At 42.1% G+C, this 6,858-nt stretch overlaps 1 long non-coding RNA gene across 1 annotated transcript; it reads right to left on the bottom strand.

Annotated features, from left to right (window-relative positions):
• Nucleotides 1-818: 818 nt before the first annotated feature.
• LOC130143342 (uncharacterized) lies at nucleotides 819-6,584 on the bottom strand. Its single transcript, XR_008819712.1, has 2 exons — nucleotides 6,317-6,584; nucleotides 819-1,351 (listed from the first exon to the last, which is right to left on the bottom strand). It is a non-coding gene; the product is annotated as an uncharacterized LOC130143342 (long non-coding RNA).
• Nucleotides 6,585-6,858: the final 274 nt, after the last annotated feature.

Genomic DNA, 6,858 nt, shown 5'->3' with positions numbered 1-6,858 from the left:
GGAATCGGTTTACTTAAGCAATGACCCCACCGGTCTCCGTGTAATTTAGGTCTCTCGCATTCTTCCGGTGACCACTTTATTTCTAGATATTGGTCTCCAGGTGCGGACCACTCAGAGGCCCATGTTTCGCACCCCCAATATGCACAGTAATAATGACCTGGAGAATTACAGTATCCTTTACCAGGGTTTGATGCTGGACATATATAAATTGGTTTACATATATCCGCTTCATCTCTACGATCTTCTTCAGTAACTAGATCATGCAAACCCACATTGAAACTAACTGTGCCCGGTGTAGTTCGTGCTTGGATTGGATTACTTGGATATTTTATGTTTGTTATTGTCCAGTTCATAGGTTCATGAGGGTTTCCATTTGCTTGGGTTATTATCAATAACAAAACTAATGGTATACCAGGAAAAAGGGTGTCTGCCAATTTTGCTAATTTAAGTATATTTTTACCAGTCCTGGGGAAGTTCGGCCATTGTTGCTTTAGTGTCCCATTGTTCTGGTTCTGTTCTCCACAGTTTGTTCCTCCTCTGCCTTGTCCGTCGACTCGGTTGCTTCGAGCCACGGGGTGTACCATCTTCTCGGCAGCAAGCGAATTCTTCAGGAGAACGGCTGCTTCGGGCTTTCTGCCTGTTTACATAGGCTTCCCACTTTGCAGCTTTAACTAATGGGGCAAAGCAAGACACGGTTAGTACTTCCCTTCTGCACATTATAGCCAAGATTTCAGCTACAAAGGGGACTGGTTCGGTGGAGTGGTAACAATAATATTGAGGGTTTATTCCTTTGGCAAAAATTTCCCACCACTCATGGGATTCTCGAATAATTTCTTGTTTAGACTCTAATTGTTTTAATTTCCACTCAGTAAGAGTTCTTTGGATTTTCCAACACTGTGTGCAAACTCCTGTCGGAGGGTATCCGAATTCACAGTGTGTCCACCATTTATCCTGGCATACCTTACATTTAAAACAAGCAAATGGATAATAATTGCAGTTCAAATTATTACACCTAATTCGTATATCCAAAATGCATATATCATTAACATCAGCATATTTTCTATATTCAATATTGTGTGGCTGCATGAGCTTAGCAATTACACTTCTTACACTTCCATATATAATAGATAAAAAGCGAGATAACTATAGCAAATGTAAACAACAATACACACTTTATACCAAAAGGTAATGCGTCAAAATAATCAAATAAAATCTCTATCATAACTTTATCTTCTCAATGTTATCTTGGTGTCACCTGGTGTACTGATTACTTTCCAGTGGGGTCTCGTCACTGGGCCTTTAATGCGACTGGCATGAGTCCATCCACGCTCAGCAGTCCGGACAGCCGTTTCTGTTGTAAGCAGAACAAGATAAGGTCCCTCCCAATTGGGTTTTAGGGTTTCTTCTTTCCACGTTTTAACCAATACCCAGTCCCCAGGTTTAAGATTATGAATTTTTAAGTCCAACGGTGGTCGTTGTACAATCAGTCCATGTTCCCAAAGCTTGTTACGATGTTCTGCTAATTGTGAAACATATTCATTAATCACACGGTCTCGAATTAAAACATTTGTTTGTGGACTTTCAATTCTATAGGACATTCCATACACCATTTCAAACGCTGATATTCCTACATCTGCTCGGGGTCTGGTTCTGAGAATTAATAGTGCCATGGGTAGGCACTTAATCCATGATAATTTGGTTTCTATCATTAATTTAGTCAAAATAGTTTTGATTTCTCCATTCATCCTTTCAACTTTTCCCGAACTTTGTGGATGCCATGGCGTATGGTATTCCCACTTAATACCCAAGCTTTCTGTTAGATCTCTAACAATTTTTGACACAAAGTGTGTTCCTCTGTCCGAGTCGATTACTTCAGGTACTCCATATCGAGGTATAATGTCTTCAAGTTACACTTTAGTAACTTGGTTAGCAGTTGCCTTGGGGGTAGGAAAAGCCTCAACATAATGTGTTAAATGATCCACCATTACTAATAAATATTTGTAACGCCCTACCCTGGGTAGTTCAGTAAAATCCACTTGTATGTGTGAGAAAGGTCTGTATGCTGGGGAACGTCCTCCAAGAGGCTTTTGTCTCATGTTGTTTCGATTAACCTTTTGACAGGTCTCGCAGGCTGCCGTGACTGTCTTTGCTATGTTATATACGCCTATACAGGCAAACTGTTGATTGAAATGATCAACTAACGCCTGGGTTCCCCAGTGTGTTTTACTATGTATTTTTGAAAATATTTCAAGTGCTATGCCCTTCGGCAAAACTTCTCTCCCATCTGGCAATATGTACTTACCATCCTGTTCCTTAGCTCCCATTTGTTCTCGTTTTTCCTTTTCTGCAGACTCAAACCTCAAATTTTTACTAACAGGTATTTGTTGTATAGTTAAAATCGTACTATAATTGCCTGCCACTCGTTTTGCTTCTGTATCAGCTGCATTATTTCCCCTAACTTGGTAACTTGTGCCTCGCTGGTGTCCCTTTATATGTACAACTGCTATTTTATTCGGCATTTTTGATGCCTCCAGAACTCGCCGAATTAATTCCGGGTGTATCAGTTCTTTTCCCTGTGAGTGAACAAATCCTCTTTCTTCCCATATTTTCCCAAAAGTGTGCACTACTCCGAACGCATAGCGTGAGTCTGTATATATAGTTCCATCCTTTCCCTTCAGTGACACTAATGCTTTCCACAATGCATACAGCTCACAGGCTTGAGCCGACCAGCTGGCACTCAGGGGGCCTGATTCTATTGTCTTAAATTCTCCTTTTTCCAACTTAACGATGGCATATCCGGACAATCGTTTACCTTCCACTATTCGTGATGACCCATCTATAAATAATACTTCTCCACATTGTAGTTCTTCTTCTTCTAAGTCTGGCCTAATGGCGTGTCTGCTGTTCAATTGTTTGAAAACAATTGTGCAATAGTTCATTACCTTCTCCTGGGTACAAAAATTCAGCGGGGTTAACTGCTCCAATAGTTTTCAAAGATAGTTTAGGGGATTCTATAAGTATTCCCTCATACTTTAATAATCGGCTATCTGTAAGCCATTTTTCTGCTTTTTGTTGTAACACTCCCCTGATATTATGAGGCGCATATAAGACAACTTCTCCATTAAAGGTAATGCGATTCGTTTCCTCAAGTAATAAGGCAGCAGCAACAATGATTTGTAAACAACTCGGCCAACCCCTGCTCACAGGGTCCAACAGCTTTGATAGGTATGCCACCGGTTTCTTTTGTCCGGCCCATTCCTGAGTTAATACTCCGAATGCCGTTCCTTCATATATGTTAACAAATAAATGGAATGGCCGCTTTAAATCTGGGAGGCTTAAAACCGGTGCTTGGCTTAGCTCCCTTTTGAGACTGGCAAACTGCTCTTGATCCTGAGGGGTCCACTTGGGCATTTTGTCTTTAGACAGTTGTTCATATAAGAATTTAACTTTAAAGCTGTAGTTCTCTATCCATTGCCTACAATACCCAAATAGCCCTAATGCCTGCCGAATTTGCCTCTTAGTGACAGGCATAGGTAATTCCAGAATTCCTTTAATGCGCTCTGGATCCAATATCTTCTCGCCGTTAAACAAATAATGCCCCAAGTATTTCACTTTTTCCTCCACAAATTGTAACTTTTCTTGTGATACCCATAGTCCCTTTTGTGCAAGAAAGTTTAGGAGTCAAATGCTTTCTTTCCTTACATCCTCCTTATTATTCCCTGCTATGAGCAGATCATCAACATACTGTAACAGCATGTTTCCCGTTTGTACTTGGTATTCTTTTAAGAGCTCTTCCAGGGCCTGTCCAAACAGATTAGGGGACTCAGTGAACCCTTGGGGGAGCACGGTCCATCTCAATTGCTGTCTACGGCCTGTCTCTATGTCTTCCCATTCAAAGGCAAAATAATCACGGCATTCTTCTGCCAGTGGACAGGCCCAAAAGGCATCCTTTAAATCAGCCACACTATACCAGGAGTTATGGGGTCCTAGCTTGCTTAGCAGTGTGTATGGATTTGCTACTACAGGGAACCGGGTGATAATTCTTTTGTTTATTTCCCTTAAATCATGTACGAGCCGATATTTCCCATTTGGTTTCTTTACAGGCAGAATGGGGGTGTTAAAGGGTGACATACAAGGCTCTAAGATTCCTTGTGCTAACAATCGATCCATTTCTGGTTTTAATCCCCTCCGTCCTTCTAGGGATATGGGATATTGCCTTACCCTCACAGGTATGTGGGGTTCGGAAATTTGGATTTTAATCGGTGGGATTTCCAGTCTACTAATTGTGTCTGGAGAGTACCAGACATCGGGGTTAATTTGTTTTTGATCATCCACGGTCAAAGGATAAGCAGACACTGTTAGCTCTTGATTTTTTACTTTAATTTCTAATTGCAATTCAACAATTAAATCTCGTCCTAACAGATTAAATTCTGCTTCAGGGACGAGCAAGAGTTCACCCATTCCAAATTTATTTTCAGTTTCGAATACCACATTTTTGATTTTGCTTACTTTAAAGGGTTCTCCTTTTGCCCCAATTACTTGTACTTTTTCAGGGGAAACTTTACATCCCTCAGGTATTTGCTTAATAGTTGATTTCTCAGCCCCAGTGTCTACTAAAAAGGTGAACTCTTGTTTATGGGGACCTATTTTTAATTTTATCAAGGGCTCATGATGACTCCGGTCCCCTAAGATATAGAGCCCCTGACTCTCCTATTCCGTTTTCAATATTTCCTCATCCCTGATCCTTTCTCTGCAATTCTGTTTTATATGTCCCCTTTTTCCACAGTAAAAACAACATCTCTGTTCCTTCTTTACTACTACGTTCCCTTGTTTCGTTCCAGCAGATCTGTGTTCACCAGTTCGCTCTTTGCGATCCTCTCTGACCGCTGCTACCATCATTTTTACTTGTCGCTTGCTGCTCTCTTCTTCCCGCCTTACGTAGACTTTCTGAGCTTCCCTCAATAATTCATCCAACCCTCTATTCTGCCAGTCTTCTAACTTTTCAATCTTCTTTCTGATATCTTCCCATGATTTTGCCACAAACTGAGTTTTGAGGAGCGCTTGCCCTAAAGGGTCGTCTGGATTTACCCCAGAGTACAGCTGAAGGGCTTTCCTCAGTCGTTCCAGCCACTCAGTAGGGCTTTCATCTTTCTTTTGCATTTCATTAAATGCTTTATTGATATTCTGGCCACGGGGTACTGCTTCCCTAATCCCCTGAATTACTATAGTTCTCAGGTCCTGCATATGAGTTCTATGCACTGGATCCTGATTATCCCAATTAGGTCTTTGGAGTGGCCATTTAATATCTGCTTGGGGTCCCTGGGCATGCTGAGCATCCCACAGTCTCATTCCTGCTCGTCTAATCATATCTCTTTCCTCGGTAGTAAATAATTGACCAAGGATAGATTGCATCTCATCCCAAGTATAAAGGTTTGGTCCCAAAAGTTGATTTAATCTTTCTGCCACTCCGAGTGGGTCCTCAATTAAGTTTCCCATCTTGGTTCTTTTAAAATCTCGTAGGTCAGCCGAGTTTAGGGGTACGGAAATATATCCGATCACAGGTTGAGGTCCCCCCATGGGTATTTCCCTTAGGGGGTACATTTGAGCTGCCCCTTTCTGACTTCTAGTTATGCGTCTAGGAAGAGGGGGAGACCCTTGTTCCGACTCTGGTGGGGGAGTGGGCGCTCTGGGGACCTCTGCGGGAGCAGGAGGAGGTATGTAAGGAGGGGGGGTTAGAAGGGTTTCGTCCAACTCTTCCTGCTTTTTCTTTTGTTTAGTTTTCATTTCATTCAGTGGGTAAAGTCTAGCTCCCGGTCTTTCTAGCCACACTTGCGCATATCGACTCTCCTCCGGGTTAAGGGGTTTTTTATTATTAACCCAGAGGTTTAATTGCTGTCTTACCCAATCTTCTTCTGACCCATAGACTGGCCAAAAGGCATTTTTAGAAATTTTCTTCCCTCCCCATATCTTAGTACAATGTTCTATCATCTTCTGCTTATCTTTCCCTAGAGTTCCAGGGAAATATCTCCAATTGTCTAAGATATATGCCAGAGGGGTATTCTTAGGTACAGTGGGTACCCTTCCCATGGGAGTCGAAGGCTTGCTGCCCTTCGCCCCCATCTTCTGGAATATCCACAAACATACACTCACTCGCTCCCCTTGTTCCTGGCCCAGTCCCTCGCGGGAGATGGGAAACGCAGTACTTAAGAGTCCGCACTCGCTTGGTTCAGTATATCGAACCTCTCACTCGTTATATTCCAGGAAACCCAATCCCGCCCGAACGGCAAACCCGCGAACAAATTCGCAATATACTTACGCGTCCTGCGTCTTCGTCCGGACTCCCGTGCACAGAATTTCTATGGGATTTTACCGGTTTCTCCTTTGCTCATTATTCTAGAATTTAGGTTCGTCGGTAAGGTTGGAGTAAGCTGTTGGTCGCGGGGCCGCGAAATGTCGCGGGGCGCCTCCCCGGAGGACCAAAGCCCACCGTTCCTTATCCGAGTCACGGCACCAGAAATTGTTATAAATTGAGACCACAATAGATCATAATCCAATTAAAATTTTATTAATTATAGCAAGTAGAATATGAGCAAAAACAGCTGGTGGTTATCTTATCTTGCACAAGCGGTATCTTGTGGCTATTTATATCTTTTGCTGTCTGACCTTTACATTGGGCTTAACATAAATCTTAATAAACAATACCCTAGTCCATAGTTTCTCACACTGTCTGACCTTTACATTGGGCTTAACATAAATCTTAATAAACAATACCCTAGTCCATAGTTTCTCACAGAGGGATATTGTAGGACAGGGTGGTACCGAAAATAGAAGGAAGTTGATTAAATATTGTAATCAGTG

This window comes from Falco biarmicus, unplaced genomic scaffold (assembly GCF_023638135.1).
Source record: "Falco biarmicus isolate bFalBia1 unplaced genomic scaffold, bFalBia1.pri scaffold_27, whole genome shotgun sequence".
NCBI lineage: Eukaryota > Metazoa > Chordata > Aves > Falconiformes > Falconidae > Falco > Falco biarmicus.
The sequence above is the reverse complement of the archived record's forward strand: the minus strand, read 5'-3'. Positions and strand labels throughout refer to the sequence as shown.